Source organism: Oncorhynchus keta, chromosome 16, assembly GCF_023373465.1.
Source record: "Oncorhynchus keta strain PuntledgeMale-10-30-2019 chromosome 16, Oket_V2, whole genome shotgun sequence".
Classification (NCBI taxonomy): domain Eukaryota; kingdom Metazoa; phylum Chordata; class Actinopteri; order Salmoniformes; family Salmonidae; genus Oncorhynchus; species Oncorhynchus keta.
In genome coordinates, this window is record NC_068436.1 from 16,265,673 (window position 1) to 16,291,720 (window position 26,048).

The 26,048-nt window shown below is 45.2% G+C and overlaps 1 protein-coding gene and 1 non-coding gene across 2 annotated transcripts in view; both read left to right on the forward strand.

Annotated features, from left to right (window-relative positions):
* The first annotated feature begins 362 nt into the window (after positions 1-362).
* LOC127907887 (zinc finger protein basonuclin-2-like) overlaps positions 363-26,048 on the forward strand; it is a 211,497-nt gene continuing 185,811 nt past the window's right edge. Inside the window, exon 1 of the mRNA XM_052464353.1 lies at positions 363-1,126. The gene's annotated coding sequence lies outside the window, so the exon portion shown is untranslated. The remainder of the gene's footprint in view (positions 1,127-26,048) is intronic.
* On the forward strand, positions 21,775-21,849 carry trnaa-ugc (transfer RNA alanine (anticodon UGC)). The gene has a single exon. It is a non-coding gene; the product is annotated as a tRNA-Ala (tRNA).

A 26,048-nucleotide genomic window follows, 5' to 3' on the forward strand; every position in this document is an offset into this window, starting at 1 on the left:
TGTGGGTACTGGGTACAGTATATGTAAACATTGAAACGAAGTTAAGTCAACTTTGGAGTATAACTAGCATCACCTTGAAAGCTTGATAGGGCCTATACAAAATATATGATAACATTTTTCGATGTAATAATTATTGTTTTATGAATTTGGAACCTTTAATGTTTCAAATATTTAGTTAATTTAATTGAGAATTAATTTTCCCATGATGAAATATTTTGATAATACCTAATTTAGCCTACTAACAACCATTTCCCATAAACAAACAGAACAACAGGTTACAGTAGGCTATTTAACGGGATCCTATCTCTTACGGGAAATACAAGTACAAGTGTTTCGTAAATTATAAAAGGCTAAGCACCTCTCCGTGATTTTTCATGTCCGCAGGGTAGGGGTTTAGTCGAGTTGGCGCATTGTCACACACAGATGTGCCTCTCTACCCTGACACAACACCGTGACGGACTCAAACTCAAGACCCACAGTCACTCAGGTTACATTCACAAGGCGTATAACAGCCCCGAGAGTCCTGTCAGATTGTGTACCGCTGGAGCCCAACTTCCAGAAGCCACTTTCCTAATTCTCCAACCAAGCCTTATCGTCCGGGACGTGTCCTCGGAGCATACAGCTGATTTAGCAGAATAAATATCGGAGAGAGCCCGGGTCGGGACTAGGGAAAACTGTCTTCTCCTCACAAGCATAGATTTATTCGCCTTTTTTTTCCCGAAGACGCTGTCAGCGATTTCCCTCGGCATCTCCCGGTTCACGTTTTGGAAGGGGACAGTCGTGCCTCTGCCTGCATTCATATCCCGAGACCGACGGTGTGTTCCAAAGCAACGTATTCTGTTCTGCTCTGACAAGGAACGTATTTTCTCATTGAACCAGACAGTGTTCATTTCTCAGGATCAAAACCTGAAACGAAGACGCGTCTCCGTTTTCAATCAAATGTCACAAAGCTGTTATTGCGCACGAGTCAATACTTTTCTTGCGGGGACGACTCCGACTTTTTAATTACTTCAGACTGTAATATATCAGGGGAGAAGTCCCCCACTTGAGGGCGAAATCAGACATTCGAGGACGGCAAGTTCGAGAGCCCAGGACCCGTGTCTTCCATAAACAACATGCAGAAATGGTAAATATGATTTTGAAACTGTCTACCCATTCAAATGAAGCCCTGCATCAGGTATGGAGCTGGATTACAAACATTGATATAACTTTTTCTAACAGGCGCCTGGCCTGTATGGCCTATTATTGCCCCAAGAAAGTTGTAAATAATTAATGCACACAAATAATTCATGCATTCATGATATTTTGTTTACTCTTTCCACATACTTTACAAATATTATATTTTGTTTTGGATATAGGCAATATTTAAAATAGGCTTTTATAGACTGTTATTATAATACAACTTCTATTTAGCCTACCTTATGTGAATCTTATTCAATCAACATGTTGGTGGCCCATATAAAACTCCCTCACTGCAACGCACATTATTATAACATTATTATAACTTATATAAATGAGAATGAATATTATTTTAGGCGTTACAATTTTGTTGTTTTGTGTTTCTTGATCTTGAAAATGGAGCTGTGTGAATTTACCCCTAGTGCCCATTATTGAGCACAGTCAGACAGACAGTTTAACCATACTGAAACTTTTTACAAAATGTCCCGAACATATTTTCCCCCCTCTTAAATTTATGAACGTACACGGTCAGTGATAATTGTCACGATGTCACTTTCAGATCATGTTGATTGTTAGAGCGTGCATAACGATTATACAGGGACATTTTTCAGTGTCAACTACTCACTCCAGTCTTTGGCCTACACAATATAGCCTACCTTTGATTAAACAAATGATGATAGAATACACAACAAAATATACTATTTTAAATGCTATTTTAAAGATGACACCATGTAAAGCAATGTAAAACATCATCAATAGTACATTTCTGTATATATTTACACACTGCTATATCAAAAACGTATCATAACAAAAACAAATCCCACTATTTTGCACTCTCAATTTGAACCCTTTCCAAACAGAACTTTATCATTTTGTAAACATTTCCATATGATGAATATATTCCTGTGTTACACATTTAACATGCACGTAGTACTAATGGGTTGAAATACTTGAACAACTTTTGAAGTGACTTTTAAGTGATTAATGTGTGATACAGTGATACTCGTAGCTCTTGGCTTGGTTTCATTTGGTTTCCTAGAGTGTACCAGGAAATTGTGCAGCTTCCCAAAAACAAACAAACACACAGCCTACAGCTGTGAATTTGATGTTATTATAAGATGTTTTCAGTTTTATTAAATACAGTAGTTTTTAGGTGTTTTTATGTCTTGACTTGAGGGCCCCCCAAAAAAATTGTGTGTATCAGAAAAACTATTTTTGCAACAGCTGGTTGAGTACATGTATACAATCTAAAATACATTGTATTGTGGAAGACTGAACCATTTACAATGTATTAGCGTACAGTGTTAATACATTCTCTCTGTCATGCATTCCTGTAGCCTACGTGTGTGTCTATGTCTATGTGGCCTTGCTTCCACCTTCCCTATAAGTCAGGCAATCGGAGTTGAGCAGAACACAGAGGCATTTCATGCCAGAGTAACACATTTCTACATGGACATTTCTGAAGGGTAGAGGAGTCGGGAGAGAGGTAGAAAGAAAAAGATCACAGGCCCCTTCTACACCACAGAAAAGAGCCTGTTCCCTCCTTCACTTTGACTGCTCCACTCAGTTTATAGGTTCAGCGCTGTGCATAATGTTTAGTCCTAATCTGGGAGCCTGTCAGTGATGTTTCATGGTTGTGCTGCAGTCAGAGATGCCTATTTGCATTCCAGGAGTATTATTTGATTACTTTTATATGCTGCTGCTACTAGCCTGGGCCTTTTCACATGCATTTCATCTTGCCTGCCATGTCGCAAGTCGACACTCTGTCGTTCCTCTCTCTCTCTCTCTCTCTCTCTCTCTCTCTCTCTCTCTCTCTCTCTCTCTCTCTCTCTCTCTCTCTCTCCCTTTCTCTCTGTCGAGGTTCAGACAAGGAAAGGACAGGGCAAGTAAAGTAGAGGAAGGGAGAGAAGGAGAGCTAAAAAGGGAAGGGGGGGTAAAGAAAATAAGACAAAAGTAGAAGATTGGAAAAGACAGTAAAAGTGATACATGGAACGAAGAGTGAAGGGAGGGGAGAAGACAATGAAGAAGCAGGAGCACTTCTTCCATGTAGCAGACAGAGAAACTCAGGGCCAGAGTTGTCAGACAGCAGTGGCGGTGGGCTGGGATTCCTCTGGGCCTTGACTGAGGAGTTGGAGAGGGAAGCTGCTGGTTAGTCTTGAAGAGGGGAGCTGCTGGTTAGCCGGTTCAATAATCTCATGGACAGGTAGGGCCAGTCTGGACCCCCTGAGAGCCAGTGTTAATGAAGAGCAGGGCTGCTTGGTGCTCTCTTGCTCTGACCCCGCGCCGCCTGTCCCCACCGCCTGGATCATTTGATCTCTCTCTTCTTTTCTCTCCTCTTTAAGGAGTTTTTATGGTATTTTTTTCCCTCTCTCCCTCCTTGTTCTCTCTTCATTGAGACTGGGTGTTAAGTGATGAGGTTGAACCGATTTAAAAATATGGCGGTGTTTTCTCTCTCATTTGAGTGTCTTTTGTGATGAGAAGGGATTGTGTGTGTGTGCGCGTGTATGTGTGTATGAACCGACGCCTCATGTCTCCATGTACACTTTTGCCATCACCAAGATACTTTTGTCAACAAAGGGCAGGAGACAGATAGAGGGAGGGGGGGAAAGAGGCAGGGAAATAAAGGGAAGTGTGTCACCCAGACAGGTATCTACTGCTTCTACCCGTTCTGCTCAAACAACCCAGAAACACATCAATAACCCAGAAACACAACAACAATGCTCTTGTTTACTCAGTGGAGGGGTGGAACACCATGCCACACACATACACACTTTTCTATTGCTCTCCCTGTGTGGACCAAATAATTGATTCCTATCCAAAATCCTATTTTCCCTAACCCTAAATCTAGGGTGTGAATCTCCCAGTCAGACACCCCAGGGAGTCCGTCTATAGGTGTCTGTTAAGGGAAGGATTGAGTGGAAGCTGCTTCAGGCTTTGTGTCTTCATGACTTTATTACTTGCCTGATGTCTCATTTTCATATGAAGGTTCAGTTCGTCTTAAGCAATGTTTTTGTTGTAATTTGGCTCCTCCTCAGCTTTTGTAGAACCACAACATTTCACATTGACAACCTCCCTTCAAATCAAATGGTATTTGTCACATGCACCCAATACAACAGGTGTAGACTTTACTGTGAAATGCCCTTTCCTTAACCTTAACCCTAAACCTAACCCTAACTCTAAAGCTATACCTACTGTAACCCTAACCCTAATTCTAACCCTAACCCTAATTGTAACCCTAAACCTAACCTCTCAGCCTAAAATAGCATTTTGTCTTGTGGGGACCGGTAAAATGTCCCCCATGTCCGAATTGTCATGTTTTACTACCCTTGTGAGGAATTCTGGTACCCACAAGGATAGTTGAACAAAAGACACACACAGCCTGATATCTCCCTGCTCCTCTCCACTCGTCCACTCTTCTAATAAAGCCTTGGTGTTAGCGATAGTGTGTCTTGGCAATGATAGAAAAGGTCATATTTTGAGAGAAAGGGGTTCTGAACGTCTTGGTGGCTGGAGACAAAAGCCTTTGAAAAGGACACTGAAACCGAAGCTGCAGGCATTAGGACTAAACAAAGATACTGTGAAATCTTCAAACAAATTAGATCTCAGGCAGTAACTTAATAAAAAGCACAGTGGGAGATGTACTTGATTTAAAACAATATACATTTGGTAGACATTAATTACCTTTTTCCCCCAGCGCAGAGGGAAGAAAATCAAATACACACACACTTGCATAGACTTTCTCCAATTCCCTCTTAAGACATTCTACCATTTGGACACACTTTTCCACCCCAGGTTTCAAATGAATAAGTGAAATGATAGTTTTTACATGAAGATTTAAGATGTGTTTTGTCTTGCAGGCGTAATTGTCCTCTAGTTAATATCTCTGTGAAGCGTTTTAAAAGGACAATACCGTCGATGTGTATCAGATCACAAGCCGAGTCTTAAGACTAGAAGCTGGGAGAAATGTTTGAGCTGTAAAATGACACTTGTTTGCGTACAGTTAAGTATTTCTCCAAAAATGCAATGAAGCGCATACATACAGGACTAGTCACTTTTTTAAAGTGAGGTTAGTCTAGACGTTGTATGTATCCCATCTTAATAATACATGAATATGTTTCAAATTGGTGAGTAACGCTAAGTAATCAAAGGAGAACTCAACTAACTGTTCTGTTTTACAGTAAAGGTTTGGACTGTTACTTTAAACATGCACAAGGCGTGTGCATTACACTCCCACAAACTCTTTATTTGTTCAAGAGAAGAAATGATAGCAGCCATTCAGACCAACTGCGGTGCTGCTGAGAAATACACGACTGCGCGGTTTATATTTTATTTTACCGTGTCACGGAACACACAGTCACCATTCCTTTACGATTCGGACGTCATTTTGCACTGGGCTTAATTGATTTTGCACAGAACTAATTATGGGCCGCCAGTGTAAAATAAACACTTCAATGTCACCGGGTTGGCTAGGGAATGATCGGTAGGGAAATTACAGTTCAGCTGTAATCCATACGTTCTTTAAGGGGGAGAGGAAGTCATTCATGTCGACACTATAGAAATGGAGAGAGTAGAGAGAGAGAGAGAGTAGAGAGAGAGAGTAGAGAGAGAGCTATGGCTGTCTGTGTAACCAACAGGAGTCTCAGTGTAACTGAATGACTCAACTGGGAGGTATAAGGTTATGTGGTATAATTTATATTTTATAGCTCTCTCGGACTCACTAGCCTACTCCCGGAGTAAGTTGTTCGACGTCGTGCCATGTGGAAAGAGCCGGGAGATTCGGTGTAGAAATGATGGGAACCCAGAACCCGTCTGCCTTTCTCCCACTCTCACTACATTTTTTCTCTCTTTTTCTCAGTATTCCTCCCCTTTTCTGTAAGCCCACCACTGTAAAAAGTATACATTACTTTAACATTTTACGCCAACAAGGTAATTCATATTTTTAAGTTGAAACAGCTAACACTTTTACATTGCATCTCACTGAAGAGTTTTTTTGTGTGGGGTGTGAGAACCATTAGCCCACCTTCTAGTGCCTTGAGTGTCTTGGAGTAGACCCCTTTGGGCCACATGGAGTGATTTGAGTGTCTTGGAGTAGACCCTTGGGCCACATGGAGTGATTTGAGTGTCTTGGAGTAGACCCCTTGGGTCACATGGAGGATTTGAGTGTCTTGGAGTAGACCCCTTGGGCCACATGGAGTGATTTGAGTGTCTTGGAGAGACCCCCTTGGGTCACAAGGAGTGATTTGAGTGTCTTGGAGTAGACCCCCTTGGGCCACATGGAGTGATTTGAGTGTCTTGGAGTAGACCCCTTGGGTCACATGGAGGATTTGAGTGTCTTGGAGTAGACCCCTTTGGGCCACATGGAGTGATTTGAGTGTCTTGGAGTAGATCCCCTTGGGCCACATGGAGTGATTTGAGTGTCTTGGAGTAGACCCCCTTGGGCCACATGGAGTGATTTGAGTGTCTTGGAGTAGACCCCCTTGGGCCACATGGAGTGATTTGAGTGTCTTGGAGTAGACCCCCTTGGCCACATGGAGTGATTTGAGTGTCTTGGAGTAGACCCCTTGGGCCACATGGAGTGATTTGAGTGTCTTGAGTAGACCCCTTGGGCCACATGGAGTGATTTGAGTGTCTTGGAGTAGACCCCCTTGGGCCACATGGAGTGATTTGAGTGTCTTGGAGTAGACCCCCTTGGGCCACATGGAGTGTTTGAGACCCCTTTGGGTCTTGATTTGAGTAGACCCCCTTGGGCCACATGGAGTGATTTGAGTGTCTTGGAGTAGACCCCCTTGGGCCACATGGAGTGATTTGAGTGTCTTGGAGTAGACCCCTTGGGCCACATGGAGTGATTTGAGTGTCTTGGAGTAGACCCCTGGGGGCCACATGGAGTGATTTGAGTGTCTTGGAGTAGACCCCTTGGGCCACATGGAGGATTTGAGTGTCTTGGAGTAGACCCCCCCATTGGGCCACATGGAGGCCACATGATTTGAGTGTCTTGGAGTAGACCCCCTTGGGCCACATGGAGTGATTTGAGTGTCTTGGAGTAGACCCCTTGGGCCACATGGAGTGATTTGAGTGTCTTGGAGTAGACCCCTTGGGCCACATGGAGTGATTTGAGTGTCTTGGAGTAGACCCCTTGGGCCACATGGAGTGATTTGAGTGTCTTGGAGTAGACCCCTTGGGCCACATGGAGTGATTTGAGTGTCTTGGAGTAGACCCTTTGGGCCACATGGAGTGATTTGAGTGTCTTGGAGTAGACCCCTTGGGCCACATGGAGTGATTTGAGTGTCTTGGAGTAGACCCCCTTGGGCCACATGGAGTGATTTGAGTGTCTTGAGTAGACCCCTTGGGCCACATGATTTGAGTGATCTTGAGTAGACCCCTTGGGCCACATGGAGTGATTTGAGTGTCTTGGAGTAGACCCCTTGGGCCACATGGAGTGATTTGAGTGTCTTGGAGTAGACCCCTTGGGCCACATGGAGTGATTTGAGTGTCTTGGAGTAGACCCCCTTGGGCCACATGGAGTGATTTGAGTGTCTTGGAGTAGACCCTTGGGCCACATGGAGTGATTTGAGTGTCTTGGAGTAGACCTTTGGGCCACATGGAGTGATTTGAGTGTCTTGGAGTAGACCCCTTGGGCCACATGGAGTGATTTGAGTGTCTTGGAGTAGACCCCCTTGGGCCACCTTGGGCCACATGGAGTGATTTGAGTGTCTTGGAGTAGACCCCTTGGGCCACATGGAGTGATTTGAGTGTCTTGGAGTAGACCCCTTTGGGCCACATGGAGTGATTTGAGTGTCTTGGAGTAGACCCCCTTGGGCCACATGGAGTGATTTGAGTGTCTTGGAGTAGACCCCTTGGGCCACATGGAGTGATTTGAGTGTCTTGAGTAGACCCCTTGGGTCACATGGAGTGATTTGAGTGTCTTGGAGTAGACCCCTTGGGCCACATGGAGGATTTGAGTGTCTTGGAGTAGACCCTTGGGAGTGATTTGAGTGTCTTGGAGTAGACCCCTTGGGCCACATGGAGTGATTTGAGTGTCTTGGAGTAGACCCCCTTGGGCCACATGGAGTGATTTGAGTGTCTTGGAGTAGACCCCCTTGGGCCACATGGAGTGATTTGAGTGTCTTGGAGTGAGAGTGTCTTGGGTAGACCCCTTGGGCCACATGGAGTGATTTGAGTGTCTTGGAGTAGACCCCTGGGCCACATGGAGTGATTTGAGTGTCTTGGAGTAGACCCCCTTGGGCCACATGGAGTGATTTGAGTGTCTTGAGTAGACCCCCTTGGGCCACATGGAGTGATTTGAGTGTCTTGGAGTAGACCCCCTTGGGCCACATGGAGGATTTGAGTGTCTTGGAGTAGAGCCCCCTTGGGCCACATGGAGTGATTTGAGTGTCTTGGAGTAGACCCTTGGGTCACATGGAGTGATTTGAGTGTCTTGAGTAGACCCCCTTGGGCCACATGGAGTGATTTGAGTGTCTTGGAGTAGACCCCCTTGGGCCACATGGAGTGATTTGAGTGTCTTGGAGTAGACCCCTTGGGCCACATGGAGTGATTTGAGTGTCTTGGAGTAGAGTGTCCCCTTGGGTCACATGGAGTGATTTGAGTGTCTTGGAGTAGACCCCTTGGGCCACATGGAGTGATTTGAGTGTCTTGGAGTAGACCCCTTGGGCCACATGGAGGATTTGAGTGTCTTGGAGTAGACCCCCTTGGGCCACATGGAGTGATTTGAGTGTCTTGGAGTAGACCCCCTTGGGCCACATGGAGTGATTTGAGTGTCTTGGAGTAGACCCCTTGGGCCCACATGGAGGATTTGAGTGTCTTGGAGTAGACCCCCTTGGGCCACATGGAGTGATTTGAGTGTCTTGGAGTAGACCCCCTTGGGCCACATGGAGTGATTTGAGTGTCTTGGAGTAGACCCTTGGGCCACATGGAGTGATTTGAGTGTCTTGGAGTAGACCCCCTTGGGCCACATGGAGTGATTTGAGTGTGTCTGGGCCACATGGAGTGAGAGTGTCCCCCTTGGGCCACATGGAGTGATTTGAGTGTCTTGGAGTAGACCCCTTGGGCCACATGGAGTGATTTGAGTGTCTTGGAGTAGACCCCTTGGGCCCATGGAGTGATTTGAGTGTCTTGGAGTAGACCCTTGGGCCCCATGGAGGATTTGAGTGTCTTGGAGTAGACCCCCTTGGGCCACATGGAGTGATTTGAGTGTCTTGGAGTAGACCCCTTGGGCCACATGGAGTGATTTGAGTGTCTTTGAGTAGACCCCTTGGGCCACATGGAGTGATTTGAGTGTCTTGGAGTAGACCCCCTTGGGCCACATGGAGTGATTTGAGTGTCTTGGAGTAGACCCCTTTGGGCCACATGGAGTGATTTGAGTGTCTTGTAGACCCCTTGGGCCACAGTGATTTGAGTGTCCCCCTTGGGCCACATGGAGTGATTTGAGTGTCTTGGAGTAGACCCCCTTGGGCCACATGGAGGATTTGAGTGTCTTGGAGTAGACCCCCCTTGGGCATGGAGTGATTTGAGTGTCTTTGGAGTAGACATGGAGTGATTTGAGTGTCTTGAGTAGATCCCCTTGGGCCACATGGAGTGATTTGATTAAATGAGAATAATTTGCCCTAAAGGTGTCTTTCCTGCCTTCCTCCCCTCCAAAAACTACAGTGGAAGAAATCAGATATGACAAGATAAGTGGTGTCCCATGAATAATTCCTGAGGAACTGAAAAGTAGCATGTTGACTTTGGAATTATTTGCTTGAGTGTCTAACCCAGTCAGGGACAATGTTATTTTCACCTGAATCGACTTTTAACGATTCTCTCTCTCTCTCTTCCTTTCTTCTTCTTTACCCCAACAAAACTTTCAGTTTTGAACATGTCTCTAAGCACTCATCATCATTATGCCACTTACAACCATGAGTTCCATCTGTCCTATGGAACCAGTTTAAAGAGTAACAGTATCAGATGGGTTGTGTCTAAGTTAGGGCCTGTGGTTTCAACACATGATCTGGTTGCTGGTGTTAGTGTTAGTAGCAGTGGTAGAGGCCCACGTGTGAATCTCCCAGTCAGACACCCCAGGGAGTCCGTCTATAGGTGTCTGTTAAGGGAAGGATTGAGTGGAAGCTGCTTCAGGCTTTGTGTCTTCATGACTTTATTACTTGCCTGATGTCTCATTTTCATATGAAGGTTCAGTTCGTCTTAAGCAATGTTTTTGTTGTAATTTGGCTCCTCCTCAGCTTTTGTAGAACCATAACATTTCACATTGACAACCTCCTTCAAATGAAATTGTATGTGTCACATGTGCTGAATACAACAGGTGTATACATTTTCCCGTGAAATGCTTACTTACGAGCCCTTTCCCAATAATGCAGTAAAAAAGTAAGAAAAATTAGCTAAATTTAAAAAAAAAGAAATATTAACAAGAAAATAACAATAACGAGGCTATATACAAGGAGTACTGGTACCGAGTCAATGTGCAGGGGTACGAGGTAGTTGGAGTAATTGAGATAATATGTTTCAGTCAAGCTATATCTGCTTGAACATGGAATGATAATGATTTAGTACGATGCTGATCTAGTATGATGCTGATCTAGCACGATGCAGATCTAGTACCATGCAGATCTAGTACCATGCAGATCTAGTACCATGCAGATCTAGGACGATGCCTTTCTGTTTTGTGTCTTATTCTCTCTCTGTGACTCAGAGCTGCTTGAAGCTTTAGTTTATCTAACAGGAAATGATCGGGTATATTTATATTATATTTCCACTCACAGTTGCTTTCAAAGAGAGCTCTACATTTCTGAATGACGTAATTATGACTATGCAATGAATTACGCCGCGCACATCATTTTTTATATCTCGCACATTAATTGGGCCCCCTCAAAAAGGTTGTGAGAGTGGTGAAAAGCTATTTTTTATTAGGTCCAGTTCAAGCCTTACAGCTGGACAGGGAATTGACCTCGCGTTGGGGCAGTACTGTAGCATACGGCAGTAACTCAATAAGACTGATTGGATGAAATTCAATTGAAAGCTTCCTGCTGGGATGAGGTCCGGTGACAACACTGACAAATATACCCTGTATGTCTCTATAATTACGCCTATATGATTAAATATATGCAACATGTCTTATGTTGTATGACTATATACTTACAATTTAGTATCGTGAGGGGTCTGAGTGGGGAGGGAAAACTGAACATTTGCTGTTATTGGCAGAGAGGTTTGGAACTCCCTTTATTATTGGTCTATTCACTAATTAACGCAAGGTGACGCTACCACGGAAGGCCAAAACTCCATCCCACCAAAACAGTCTTCTCAAACAGTTCTTACGTTATCATCATTTTCAAATTGTACAGCAATATTCTAAAAATATATGCACTGAGTGTATAAAACATTATGAACAGCTGCACCTTCCATGACATAGACTCACCAGGTGAAAGTTATGATCCCTTACTGATGTCACGTGTTAAATCCACTTAAATCAGTGTAGATGAAGGGAGGAGACCGGTTAAAGAAGGATTTCTAGGCCCTGAGACAATTGGGACATGGATTGTGTATGTGTGCCATTCAGTGAGTGAATGGGCAAGACAAAATATTGAATTGCCTATGAACGGGTGGTGTGAGTGTGTCAAGAACTGCAACGCTGCTGGGTTTTTCACACTCAACAGTTTCCAGTGTGTGTCAATAATGGTCCAGACCCCAAAGTACATCCAGCCAACTTGACACAACTGTGGGAAGAATTGAGTCAACATGAGCCAGCATCCCTGTGGAACGCTTTGGAGACCTTGTAGAGTCCATACCCCCGACAAATTGAGGCGGTTCTGATGGCAAAAGGTACAACGCAATATTCAGGTGTTCCTAATGTTTTATTCACTCTGTGTATATACCTATATTTACAATTCAATATATTTGCCATAAATGCCTATATATTTACAATGTTATGTATTCAATAGCCTATACCCACATTTTCATGGCAGATATCCTCAGGCAATCAGGAGAATATACAGTCCCTTCAGAAAGTGTCCATTGCCCTTTGACTTATTCTTATTTTGTTGTGTTACAGCCTGAATTAAAAAAAAAAAAATTCTCACCCAACTTCACACAGTACCACACAGTGAAGGCTCCTCAGAGGAGGAAGTGGAGGACCATTCTCCTCAGTGAATTTCATAAAAATTGAAACGTTAACCATAAAAAAGTTATCCTTTTTAGATAAAACTATACTAAATATAATCACGTCACCAAACAATTGATTAAAACACACTATTTTACAAAGAAGGTCTACACTAGCCTCAACAACCCTCTGTAGGGTAGCACCATGGTATAGCCGGAGCAAAGCTAGTTTCCGTCCTACTCTGGGTACATTGACTTCGATACAAAACCTAGGAGGCTCATAGTTCTCAGCCCCTTCCACAGACTTCCACAGAAATTATGACAACTTCCCCGAGGATGTCCTCCAGCCTATCAGAGCTCTTGCAGCATGAACTGACATGTTGTCCGCCCAGTCAAAGGATGAGATAATTAATATAGTTCTGAAAGCATAAACTACAGCTAGCTAGCACTGCAGTGTATAAAATGCGCTGAGTGGTTTACTCAAAGAGTTGAACAGTTTTGAACAAATTAATTTATATTTATTCCAAAATGAAGGAGAGAGAAATGAAGAGATTTTGTAATTTTGTTTTCACTTACTTAGCTTGCAAATGCAGCTAGCTAGTTTAGCCGACCTAAACACCCTGCTCAAACAGAGGGATGCTATATTAGCTAGCTGGCTATGACTATCCAACACAACACTGGAACTCTACCAAGTCAATATACGTTTTGGTATTACTAATTTATTGCCACCGGGGCCCGCCGGTGTAACCGCTTACTGACTGTACAGCACACCAACGTTACTGTATGTTTGTACGGGTTTACTAACATGTTAGTTATATTAGCTATGCTGACTATGACGTTACTTTAGCTAAAATGGTGCCAACGATGTAGGCTGTTGTGTGGCGTGGGAAGTTTTTTTTCGCCTGGTCACATAAAACTGATGTGTTGTGCATTGAAGTCCACAAGTGAAGGGACAAGGTGAGAGAAGGAGAGTGCATAGAAGGAATACAGTGTGGCTGCTATGAAAGTGGACTGTGTTTACGGGTGATCAGGAGTGTATTCATTCATTCTTAAACGGAAGCAAAGCATACCTGAATTTGTCCAATAGAAACTCTCATTTGCAACTGTTGGAATAATGATTACACCTAGATCAGCTAGATGCAGGCAAGAGTGTAAGGCGGTATTGAATGTCACTGTCTGTCCATGTGTCACTGTCTGTCGCCTCAAATTTGTCTCTCGACCTGTGTGCACCTACGTTGTGAACTTTCATTCATAGGCTAAGTTGTAGCAAACTCATGATGGGTACAGGGAAAATTAGAGTATCATGTAGTAGCCTAAACCTATCGCTGTTACATTGAACTGGGTGAATGGAATGTGAGTGACAGTCATCCAATATGCTGTAATAGAAACAAGGCCCTGCTCTGACCGACACTGCTAATCCATAATGACAAAGTTAAAAACAGGTTTTAGAAATGTTAGAAAATTTATTGAAAATGAAATACAGAAATATATAATTTAAATAAATGTTCACACCCCTGAGTTAACACTTTGTAGATGCACCTTTGGTAGCAGAGATTACAGATCTGTTACTGTTTTAAAGTCACGAGTGGCCTCATGGTGAAATCCCAGAGCGGTTTCCTTCCTCTCCAACTGAGTTAGGAAGGACTCCTTTCTTTGTAGTTAGTGTAATTAATAACTTTTCCATGGTCAATGTCTGCTTTTTTATTTTTACCCATCTACCATCTCTGCAAGGCATTGGAAAACCTCTCTGCTCGACTGAGGGTCCTTACATATAATTGTAAGTGTGGGGTACAGAGATGCGGTAGTCATTCAGAAATCATGTTAAACACTATTATTGCACACAGCGTGAGTCCATGCAACTTATTATGTGACTTGTTAATCACAATTTGACTCCTGAACTTATTTAGCCATGATAAAAGGGTTGTATACGTATTGATTCAAGATATTTCAGCTTTTCATTTTTAATACAATTGTAAACATTTTCGAAAACATAATTCCAATTTGACATTATGGGGTACTGTGTGTAGGAAAGTAACACATCTCAATTTAATACATTTTAAATTCGGGCTGTAACACAACAAAATGTGGAAAAGTCAAGGGGTGTGAATACTTCTGAAGGCTCTGTACGACATCCCCATATGCAGTTGGAATTGATGACCGAATATTTCACAATCCTTTGTACTGTAACTTTACAATACATCACCATGAACCTGGCTGACACGTTTGAAGTCGGACCCCGTGATTATAGGTAATAAGGTAATAATTATCATGGTCATAATCATAGTAATTAAGCAGTCTAAGAGTGATTAGATTTCTGTCTGTGTTGTGATCCCACTCTCCCATTTTTCCTGTTTTGGGACGATATTTAGGGTGGTATTGGGTAACTTCAGTTGCGAGGACAGGAAATGGGAGTGGAGGTGTGTTTTGAGGAACAAGGCTGCTTGGGGATAGTGCTGACGGGTAGTGTGTACTGCCGGGAGGGGGACACGAGAGGAGCGCCTTCATCTCAGACGACTCCTTTCATGGGACTTTGCATTCCACCAAGGCAGAGTCAGAGAGGCACAAGACGAGACATGTCGCCCTACTCCCCCTCCCCCATTTCCAACCCCTGTGCTTCCCCTCTCCCTGTGACCTTAACATTTATCAAAGAACCCCATGCTGGAGTTCCTCTCAGCATCTGTGCCCTGCTGGCGAGAGAGACCCACGTGCACTGAGACACACACGTGCACGCACACACACACACCGTCCCAAGCTGTTTTAATATGTGACTCTGCGGAGGGAGGGCTGTCCTTGCTGATCCCCCTCGGGGGTCTGAGGATTACTACAACCCCCCCACTTCTCTCTCTCTCTCTCTCTCTCTCTCTCTCTCTGTCTCTCTCTCTGTCTCTCTCTGTCTCTCTCTCTGTCTCTCTCTCTCGTTTCTTTATTGTACCTCCTGTCACTTCATCCTATTCATTTAACCTTTCATTAGTGTCTGCAGACAGCCTCTGTGTCTAGTGGATGGCGTAGGAACAATGCCAAAAAGCCCCACTGTTAGTTATTAGATTCTTTCGTCCCCGTTTACCCCGGCAACCCAATATTAAGGAAAGAGACAGAGATAGAATGTAAATAAGAAAGAGAAGGAGAGAAAGTGGGGAAAGAGAGGGGGTGGAGAGAGAGAGATAGAGAGGGGGAAAGCGAGGGAGAGAAAGTGGGGAAAGAGAGGGGGTGGAGAGAGATAAAGAGGGGGGTGGAGAGAGAGAGATAGTGAGGGAGAGAAGGGGAAGAGGGGGTTGCGTGGTTATGGCACCAGCCCATCTCCCCGGGTGCAGCATGCAGCAGGCCCCTTCTGGACCTGTCAAGGACATGTGCCACATGTTGATAGCACACAGGACCCAAAGAGAGAGAGAGAGAGAGAGAGAGAGAGAGGTACAGAGAGGGGGGAGAGAAGGACAGAAAGAGAGAGGGGGAGAGAAAGAGAGAGAGCGGGGACACAAACACAAAGAGAGAGAGGGGTTTGAAGAGAGAGGAACACATAGAGAGAGAGAGAGAGAGAGAGAGAGAGGAGAGAGAGAGAGAGAGAGAGAGAGAGAGAGAGAGAGAGAGAGGAGAGAGAGAGAGAGAAGGCGAGAGAGAGGAGAGAGGACAGCAGGCAGGGTTGGCTTGGTCTGGCTGCTGCCGTGGCTCTGGAGGAGTTTACTGAAAACACAAACAGTTAGTGCTGGAATTCTGTTTTTAATGGGCAGAGGAGGGGACAGGACAGAAGGACCCGGGCTCCTGCTGCTCTCATCCCTGCTCTCTCTCTCTCTCTCTCTCTCTCTCTCTCTCTCTCTCTCTCTCTCTCTCTCTCTCTTCTTCCTTTCTGTCTCTCTCTCTCTCACTCGTTCTTCCTTTCTGTCTTTCTCTGTTTCTCACTCTCATTCTGACTTTTCTTTCTTTAGTTCCCCTCTCCCTCTCTCTCTTTCTCCCTCTCTCTCCCTATCTTCCTCCCTCTCTCTCTTTCTCCCCTCTCTCTCTATCTTCCCCCCCCCTCTCTCTTTCTCCCTCTCTAGTCTTCCCCTCTCTCTCTTTCTCCCTCTTTCTCTCTATCTTCCCCCTCTCTCTCTTTCTCCCTCTCTCTATCTTCCCCCTCTCTCTCTTTCTCCTCTCTCTCTATCTTCCCCCCTCTCTCTTTCTCCCTCTCTATCTTCCCCCCCTCTCTCTCTTATCTCCCTCTCTCTCTTTCTCCCTCTCTATCTTCCCCCTCTCTCTTTCTCCCTCTCCCTCCTCTTCCCCCTCTCTCTCTTTCTCCCTCTCTATCTTCCCCTCTCTCTCTTTCTCCCTCTCTCTCTCTATCTTCCCCCCTCTCTCTCTTTCTCCCTCTCTAGTCTTCCCCTCTCTCTCTTTCTTTAGTTCCCCTCCCCTCTCTCTCTCTCTCTCTATCTTCCCCCTCTCTCTCTTTCTCCCTCTCTCTCTCTATCTTCCCCCTCTCTCTCTTTCTCCCTCTCTAGTCTTCCCCCTCTCCTCTTTCTCCCTCTCTATCTTCCCTCCTCTCCCCTCTCTCTTTCTTTCTCTCTCTTCCCCTCTCTCTCTCTTTCTCCTCTCTATCTCCCCCTCTCTCTCTCTTTCTCCTCCCTATCTTCCCTCTCTTTCTCTCCTCTCTATCTTCCCCCTCTCTCTCTTTCTCCCTCTCTCTCTATCTTCCCCCTCTCTCTCTTTCTCCTCTCTAGTCTTCCCCCTCTCTCTCTTTCTCCCTCTCTCTCTCTATCTTCCCCCCCCTCTCTCTTTCTCCATCTTCCCCTCTCTCTCTTTCTACCTCTCTAGTCTTCCCCCTCTCTCTCTTTCTCCCTCTCTATCTTCCCTCCTCTCCCTCTCTCTCTTTCTTCCTCTCTATCTTCCCCTCTCTCTCTATTTCTCCCTCTCTCTTTCCCCCTCTCTCTCTTTCTCCCTCTCTATCTCCCCCTCTCTCTCTTTTCTCTCCCTCTCTATCTTCCCCCTCTCTCTCTTTCTCCCTCTCTATCTTCCCCATCTCTCTATCTTTCTCCTCTCTATCTTCCCCCTCTCCTCTCTCTCTAGTCTTTCTCCCCTCTCTCTTTCTCCCTCTCTATCTTCTTTCCCCTCTCCCTCTCTCTCTTTCTCCCCTCTCTCTTTCTCCCTCTCTATCTTTATCTTTCTCCCTCTCTATCTTCCCTCCTCTCCTCTTCCCCCTCTTTCTTCCTCTCTATCTCCCCCTCTCCTCTCTCTTTCTCCCTCTCTATCTTCCCCCCTCTCCTCTCTCTCTCTTTCTCCCCTATCTTTCTCCCTCATTTTCTCCCTCTCTATCTTCACCCTCTCTTTCTTTCTCCCTCTCTATCTTCACCCCCTCTTTCTCCCTCTTTCTCCCTCTCTATCTTCCCCCCTCTCTCTCTCTTTCTCCCTCTCTCTCTTTCTCCCCTCTATCTTCCCCCTCTCTCTCTTTCTCCCTCTCTCTCTTCCCCCTCTCTCTCTTTCTCCCTCTCTATCTTCCCCTCTCTCTCTTTCTCCCTCTCTATCTTCCCCCTCTCTCTCTTTCTCCCTCTCTATCTTCCCCCTCTCTCTCTTTCTCCCCTCTATCTCCCCCCACCCACCCTCTCTCTCTTTCTCCCTCTCTCTCTTTCTCCCTCTCTCTCTTCCCCCTCCCCCTCTCTCTCTTTCTCCCTCTCTTTCTCCCTCTCTATCTTCACCCTCTCTTTCTTTCTCCCTCTCTATCTTCCCCCTCTCTCTCTTTCTCCCTCTCTATCTTCCCCTCTCTCTCTTTCTCCTCTCTCTCTTCCCCCCTCTCTCTTTCTCCCTCTCTATCTTCCCCCTCTCTCTCTTTCTTCCTCTCTCTCTTCTCTTTCTCTCTCTCTCTTCCCCCTCTCTCTCTTTCTCCCTCTCTATCTTCCCCTCTCTCTCTTTCCCCTCTCTATCTTCCTCTCTTCTCTTTCTCTTCTCTCTTCTTCCCTCTCTCTCTTTCTCCCTCTCTATCTTCCCCCTCTCTTTCTTTCTCCCTCTCTATCTTCCCCCCCTCTCTCTTTCTCCTCTTTCTCCCCCTCTCTCTCTTTCTCCCTCTCCTCTATCTTTCTCTCCCTCTCTCTTCCCCTCTCTCTTTCTCTCTCTCTCTTTCTCCTCTTTCTATCTTCCCCCCTCTCTCTCTTTCTCCCTCTCTATCTTCCCCTCTCTCTCTTTCTCCCTCTCTCTCTTCCCCCTCTCTCTCTTCCCCTCTCTCTCTCTTTCTCCTCTCTTTCTCCCTCTCTATCTTCCCCTCTCTCTTTCTTTCTCCCCCTCTCTATCTTCCCCCTCTCTTTCTTTCTCCCTCTCTATCTTCCCCCCTCTCTCTCTTTCCTCCCTCTCTCTCTTCCCCTCTCTCTCTTTCTCCCTCTCTATCTTCTCTCCTTTCTCTCTTTCTCCCTCTCTATCTTCCCCTCTCTCTCTTTCTCCCTCTCTATCTTCCCCCTCTCTCTCTTTCTCCCTCTCTCTTCCCCCTCTCTCTCTTTCTCCCTCTCTATCTTCCCCCTCCACTTCCTCTCTTTCTTTCTCCTCTCTATCTTCCCCCTCTCTCTCTTTCTCCCTCTCCCTCTCTTCCCCCTCTCTCTCTTTCTCCTCTCTATCTTCCCCCTCTCTCTCTTTCTCCTCTCTCTCTTCCCCCTCTCTCTCTTTCTCCCCTCTCTATCTTCCCCCTCTCTCTCTTTCTCCCTCTCTATCTTCCCCTCTCTCTCTTTCTCCCTCTCTCTCTTCCCCCTCTCTCTCTTTCTCCCCTCTCTCTCTTTTCTCCCTCTCTCTCTTCCCCTCTCTCTTTCTCCCTCTCTATCTTCCCCCTCTCTTTCTTTCTCCCTCTCTATCTTCCTCCCCCTCTCTTTCTCCCCCTCTCTCTTCCCCCCCTCTCTCTCTCTTCTCCCTCTCTCTCTTCCCTCTCTCTCTTCTTTCTCCCTCTCTATCTTCCCTCTCTTTCTTTTTCCTCTATCTTCCCTCTCTTCCCTCCCTCTCTCTTTTCCTCTCTCTCTCTTCCCCTTTCTCTCTCTCTCTTTCTCCCTCTCTCTCTTTCTCCTCTCTCTTTCCCCTCTCTCTCTTTCTCCCTCTCTCTTTCTCCCTCTCTGTGTCTTCCCTTCCTTCTCCTGTATTCTGCCACTTTAAAAGAGTCATTTTCTTTATGGTGCGTAGCCTCGTCATAGGACCACTTTATGAAAAGCAGCAAACTTCAATACCCTGTCTGAGGCTCCTAAAATCTATAGAGCTTTCTCTAACAGGGCCCAAGGCCTCGACCTGGCTTACATTCACCTGGTGTAGTTAGGAAAGACATACTATACATTATGGATATGGGAAGATGATACATTTCAGACTTAAGATAAAGAAAACCACATTTCCAATATATTTGGATTAATTCTGAGTTTTAGTCTACATTTCATTCACTACAAAGTTACAGGGCGGCAGGTAGCCTAGTGGTCAGAGAGTTGGGCCAGTAACCCAAAGGTTGCTAGATTGAATCCCGAGCTGACAAGGTAAAAACCTGTCATTCAGCCCCTGAACAAGGCACTGTTCCTAGGCCGTCATTGTAAATAAGAATTTGTTCTTAACTGACTTGCCTAGTTAAATAAAGGTTTAATTAAAAGAATATATATTTTTTAAACCATTCCCCCTGGCATATGAATTCCAACTTACGAATCACATGATGATAACGTCTTTGTAGAGAAGCCTGGTAGTGTTTCCTGTTGACATTACACCGGCATCCTTGATAAGGAGTCTAACTAAACTTGATGTGTCTCTGTGTATAGCTCAGTCAGTACACAGACAGCCTCCTGCTCCATCTATACATTAGGATCACACCACCCAGACTGTAGTAGGGAGCCATCGGTCACTCCCAGAGGGGGCAGTGAATCGCTCGCCTGTCACAGGAGTTTTGGCCGGCACACACACATGCACATACATATGCACGGACACACACAGAAGAAAACGTGTGCACATGCACAAGAAAATGTGTACACACACACACCTAAAGACAGGGAGGGGGCAACATATTTCGACTTGACCAGAGTCTATCACACAAGGGTCCTGATGAAGTCCATCTCTCACTCCTGTCAACCCTCTCCACCCCATTCCCTCCTTCCCTCCTTCCCTTCCTCTGCGGCCACCACTCACTCTGAGACTTTAATCCACATCCTGTCCCTTACTTAAAGCCCTGGCCAGCAGGACTTTCTCCCCTCCTCTGTCATCCTCCTTTCCTTTTGCCGAGAATCTGTCTGTCCACCCCTCCGCCCTCTCACCACTCTCCTTTTCTCTCTACCTCTCTCTCTCACTCTCTCTCTCTCTCTCTCTCTCTCTCTCTCTCTCTCTCTCTCTCTCGCTCTCGCTCTCGCTCTCGCTCTCGCTCTCGCTCTCGCTCTCGCTCTCGCTCTCTCTCTCTCTCTCTCTCTCTGGGGCAGTAATTGATAGTGATGCTGCTGTGTCCAGTGCTGTAGCCTACTAAGCATTCTGGTCAGCACTATGCTAGAGGTGTGTGTGCGCATGCTTGTGTGTGTGTGTGTGTGTGTGTGTGTGTGTGTGTGTGTGTGTGGTGTAATTGTGTGTGTGTGTGTGTGTGTGTGTGTGTGTGTGTGTGTGTGTCTGTGTGCTAGAGTGTGTGTGTGTGTGTGCATGCTGTGTGTGTGTCTGTGCGTGTTGAAAATGTAAGGGCCATTTATTTGCGCAGAACCCCAGTCTCAGCTGTGGTATGTGTCCTCGACAAAGGAATGCATACCATGGTGTTTGTTGTTCCTTAGTTTAGTCGTCCTTGCATGTAAAGAATTTCCCAAATCAAGAAGTATTTGAAAATAACTATTGTTGTTATCTAGAAAGTCATGAATGATTTTAAGAGCTATAATTTAGCCTCCCCAGTTTGCAGAAGCAGTCTGGGTCAGATACTATACATGAGCATTTGAATATTTGTTTTAATTCTGTAATTGACTGTACTGTGTGTCTGTGGCTTATCATGTCTAATTTAATGGTCTATAAAAAAAAATCAGTAGAGCTATAAACGATCTAGTATAATAAACCATCTATAAACACATCTATACCTATTTTCCATGTTTATCCTGAATAACCAATGCAGTACGTATATTTAGGTTATCTCTTGTGTCTCCCTACCCCAGCATCAGGTAACTGTGGCAGAGTGGGCTGAGTGTCGGCGTGTGTGAAGTGTAATTGCTACAGGAAGAGGAGGGGAGCGTCTCTTATCTAAGCCCCTCCCCGTCCACAGGCCTGGTATTTATTACCCCTCAGTAATCACTTTGCGCTCCCTCTTTTGATAGACCGTTATTGCTCTAACTACTCGGGGTCCCTATAGGAATTTGCAGGCCCTCCAGTTTTATTAGACAAAGGCCCTCATTATTCAGACGGCGCATTAAGACCACCATTAGATCCACTCTGGCCCTCAGTCCACTGAGTCGCCCGCCGTATCCCGTTGCAAGACACTTCATCCCGTACGTTGGGCACAGAATGCACACAAGCAGGCAGCCACACACACATATGCACACACTGAGAATATTATTCGGTCATGGTAGCGGTCCCTTGTAACTCAGTTGGTAGAGCATGGCGCTTGCAACGGCAGGGTTGTGGGTTCAATTCCCACGGGGACCAGTATGAAAATGTATGCGCTCACTACTGTAAATCGCTAAATGACTAAAATGTCAATGTAAAATATAGTCCAGTCACTACAAACAGAAGTAAAGATGTAACTACTGTCCTACAGTGACATCAAAATGACTGTTGTCGGGTAAAGAAGATGAGTTTTAGAGACTCAGATGTGGTTTGTTATTTTCTTTTGGCTTCTTCATTCTGTTTGTTTCCCCACTCGGAGGCGGTTAGGCTTCGTCATTGTGGCTTCTCTCTCTCTCTTCTCTCTCTCTCTTCTCTCTCTCTCTCTCTCTCTCTCTCTCTCTCTCTCTCTCTCTCTCTCTCTCTCTCTCTCTCTCTCTCTCTCTCTCTCTCTCTCTCTCGTTCCTTCGACGCTCCCTCATTCTTATGGCAGCAGCCAATGAGCACTCTTCCCCGGGATACGAAAAATAAATAAACACAGCTTGTGGTAGAGACAGAGAGAGAGAATAAGCGTCCTCCGTTCCTCCTCCACCTTCACTCCCCTCTCCCTCATTTCCTGTGCCCTCTTTTTTTAATTTCTTTGTAGCCACCTGTGTGCGTCCAATATGGCCGCCTTTCTTCACCGCAGCTAATCGATGGGCTCTTATTGGGTTTGACTGTTTGGTCCAATATCTCATGGCCTCATCGCAGGCCGCCCCGGGGCCGGAGGATCCAGACTAATAACTCTAGTCAGTCTCAGGGGACTCGGTTGAGATCCAGAGATGAGGAGGGAGAGATGATTAGTACTGAGATGTTATGTAGCTGGAGTTCCAGACCCTCTAACACAGAGCAGAACATATCATCCCCCTAAAGAAATCTAGCATCGCAATCCTCATACATCTTAATTGTGTCATTTGGCTACCATGGTGACACATGCTAAATCATTCATTCTCCCCCTCTGCTGTAAATCCAATCCAAGACATGTTCCTGTAACAGGGACTCTCTGGCAAGCCTTCATAAGTCACTATAGTGAAGTTGGCAGGGAACAGAGGCTCTGTAGACTGTAGGAGGGAAACATATGAGGAACACATAGAAACCAATATGTTTCCTGTATGTTTGTCTGTAGTTGTCGCGGGTCGATGGGCCCAGGGCCGCAGAGCCACGCTTCAATATGATGTCTGTTAAATCTGAAGAAAGAAGGTGGTTTGTTTGGACTGTAGCCTGTGGCTGTTGCTCAAATGGCATCCTATCCCCTATATAGTGCACTACATCTGACAAGGGCCCATAGGTCTCTGTCAGTGCACTAAATAGGGAATAAGGTGTCACTTGGGATGCTGCCAATGAATCCTCGATGTACTTTGAAGGTAAATGGAAGTCATGGTCACTCTGTGGTATGGTACACATAAACCCTGTACACACTGGCATTCTGTATTGCAGGGATATATTTAAGCAATAAGGCCAGAGGAGGTGTGGTATATGGTCAATATACCACGGCTAAGGGCTGTTCTTATGCACAACGCAACGAGGAGTGCCTGGACACAGCCCTTAGTCGTGGTATATTGGCCATATACAACAAACCCTCAAGGTGCCTTATTGCTATTATAAACTGGTTACCAACGTAATTAGAGCAGTAAAAATACATGTTTTGTTGTACCCGTGGTATAATGTCTGATATACCACGGCTGTCAGCCAATCAGCATTCAGGGCTCAAACCACCCAGTTTATAATGAGTGTTGCAGTGAATACACACTTCCACTGAGAATTTGGCATAGTCCTTGATACTGTCCCACTCCTTATGCAATGGTTGGGACTGTTGTACATTGTTGCACTATGTAAAGTATGTGCATATCCAGGCAAAAATAATACATCTCAATTGGGACTGGTGAACTGCTGCACTGCAAACTGAGTTCGTACTTATCCGTATAGTCTACTGTATACTGACTTAACACTTGTATTCATGGCAGTAAGTGTGCCATTATGCTGTAGGTGGAAGAATGTGCCCATTTGTGAGTCACGGGCTGAGATTTTTTTCTGAATGAAAGAGATTATCCCCAGTCTCTTAGCCACACACACACACACACACGCACACACGCACACACACACACACACACACACACACACACACACACACACACACACACACACACACACACACACACACACACACACACACACACACACACACACGCACACACACACAAACTTAGCTCAGTAACATACCTGACAGCTGGGACAAACCACTAGTTTGAGTGAAGTGAAGGCAAAACAGAGGTGAAACGAGACCAAATGAATTTGCGAAGGGAGAGTGCCACTTCAGCGTAAAGCTGTCATTACCACGGCTAGCGTACTCCCTCATAAATAGTTATAATGAGCTGCTTTCAGCAGCCAAATCATTCTCTATGTAACATGATGTAACGGGAGAGGAACAGTCCTCTTCTTGCTCTGATGTAACCAGAGACGGTCCTCTTCCTCTGCGTCTGGCTGCTGATTTGATTCAAAACAGATGGAGTTTATCTGCAGGATTTTTTGGTCATGTTTTAATTTTCAGAAGATCCCACTTCTGCCACCAACATGATGGTTCAATGGTTGACTAATACAGTAGCTTGGTGTCTGATATTCTATACCTTCTCCCCTTTCTGTTTTGTTGGCGGTACATGTTTGTTTGTTGCGAGTTTTCACTTGTAAATCTTTTTCTCGTTCTCCATGGCTATTTGGCTTGAGTTCGCAGCGCAGTTGCATTTTATAAGCCAATGAAAATGTCAGGCACATTTCTCAGAGTGAAAAATACCATTTTGTGACAAACTGTAATCTTATACTTCAATGCGTCTTGTCTGTGTAGCACTGAGTAAAAACTATGATTATGGGTGCAGGGTTTAAATGGCTGGTGTGTCTGTGTCTGTCCCTCTATTTGTCAGGAAGTGGCAGGCTCAAACCCATCACGGAGGTCATATGTCACCGCTTTCATTGGCTAGGTTCAAGGACTTACTTGAACCTAGTGTGCATGTTCATGAATGCGTTTGTGGATTACCAGCACAGAGTAAACGGGAGAATTGAAAGGCACCAAACACCCAACAACACAGTAACAACCAGCAACACACAGCAACACAACAACAACAACACCCAACAACACCCAACAACACAGTAACAACAGCAACACCCAGCAACACAGCAATACCCAGCAACACAACAACACCCAACAACACAGTAACACACAGCAACACAACAACACCTAACAACAACACAACAACAGCAACACAACAACACCTAACAACACACAACAACACAACAACAGTAACAACCAGCAACACCCAGCAACACAGCAATACCCAGCAACACAACAACACCTAACAACAACACAACAACAACAAACAGCAACACACACAACACCCAGCAACACAGCAATACCCAGCAACACAACAACACCTAACCCAGCAACACAACAAACCCAACAACACAGTAACAACCAGCAACCCAGCAACACAGCAATACCCAGCAACACAACAACACCTAACAACAACACAACACAACAACACCTAACAACAACACAACAACAACAACACCAACAACACACAGCAACACCCAACAACACAGTAACAACAGCAACACCCAGCAACACAGCAATACCCAGCAACACAACAACACCTAACAACAACACAACAACAACAACACCCAACAACACCCAACAACACACAACAACACCCAACAACACAGTAAACAACCAGCAACAGCAACCCAGCAACACAACAACACCTAACAACAACACAACAACAACACAACAACACACCAAACAACAACACAGTAACAACCAGCAACACCCAGCAACACAGCAATAACAGCAACACAACAACACCTAACAAACAAACACAACAACAACAACACAGTAAACAACCAACAACACCCAGCAACACAGCAATACCCAGCAACACAACAACAACAGCAACAACAACAACACAACAGCAACACCAACAACATTACAACAACATTTACATTTAAGTCATTTAGCAAGACGCTCTTATCCAGAGCAACACCTTACAAAACACAACAACAACAACACCCAATGACAACAACAGTGGAACAGCCAACAACACAGTGCAATCTAAATCCAGCAACAGGGGGGTGAGAAGGATTACTTTATCCTATCAACAACACATTCCTTAAAGACCCAACAACACCCAACAACACAACAACAAGGTGGTGAACAACAAGTCCTGGCAACGTGAGGGAGTTTGTTCCACCATTGGGGGCCAGTAACAACCAGCAAC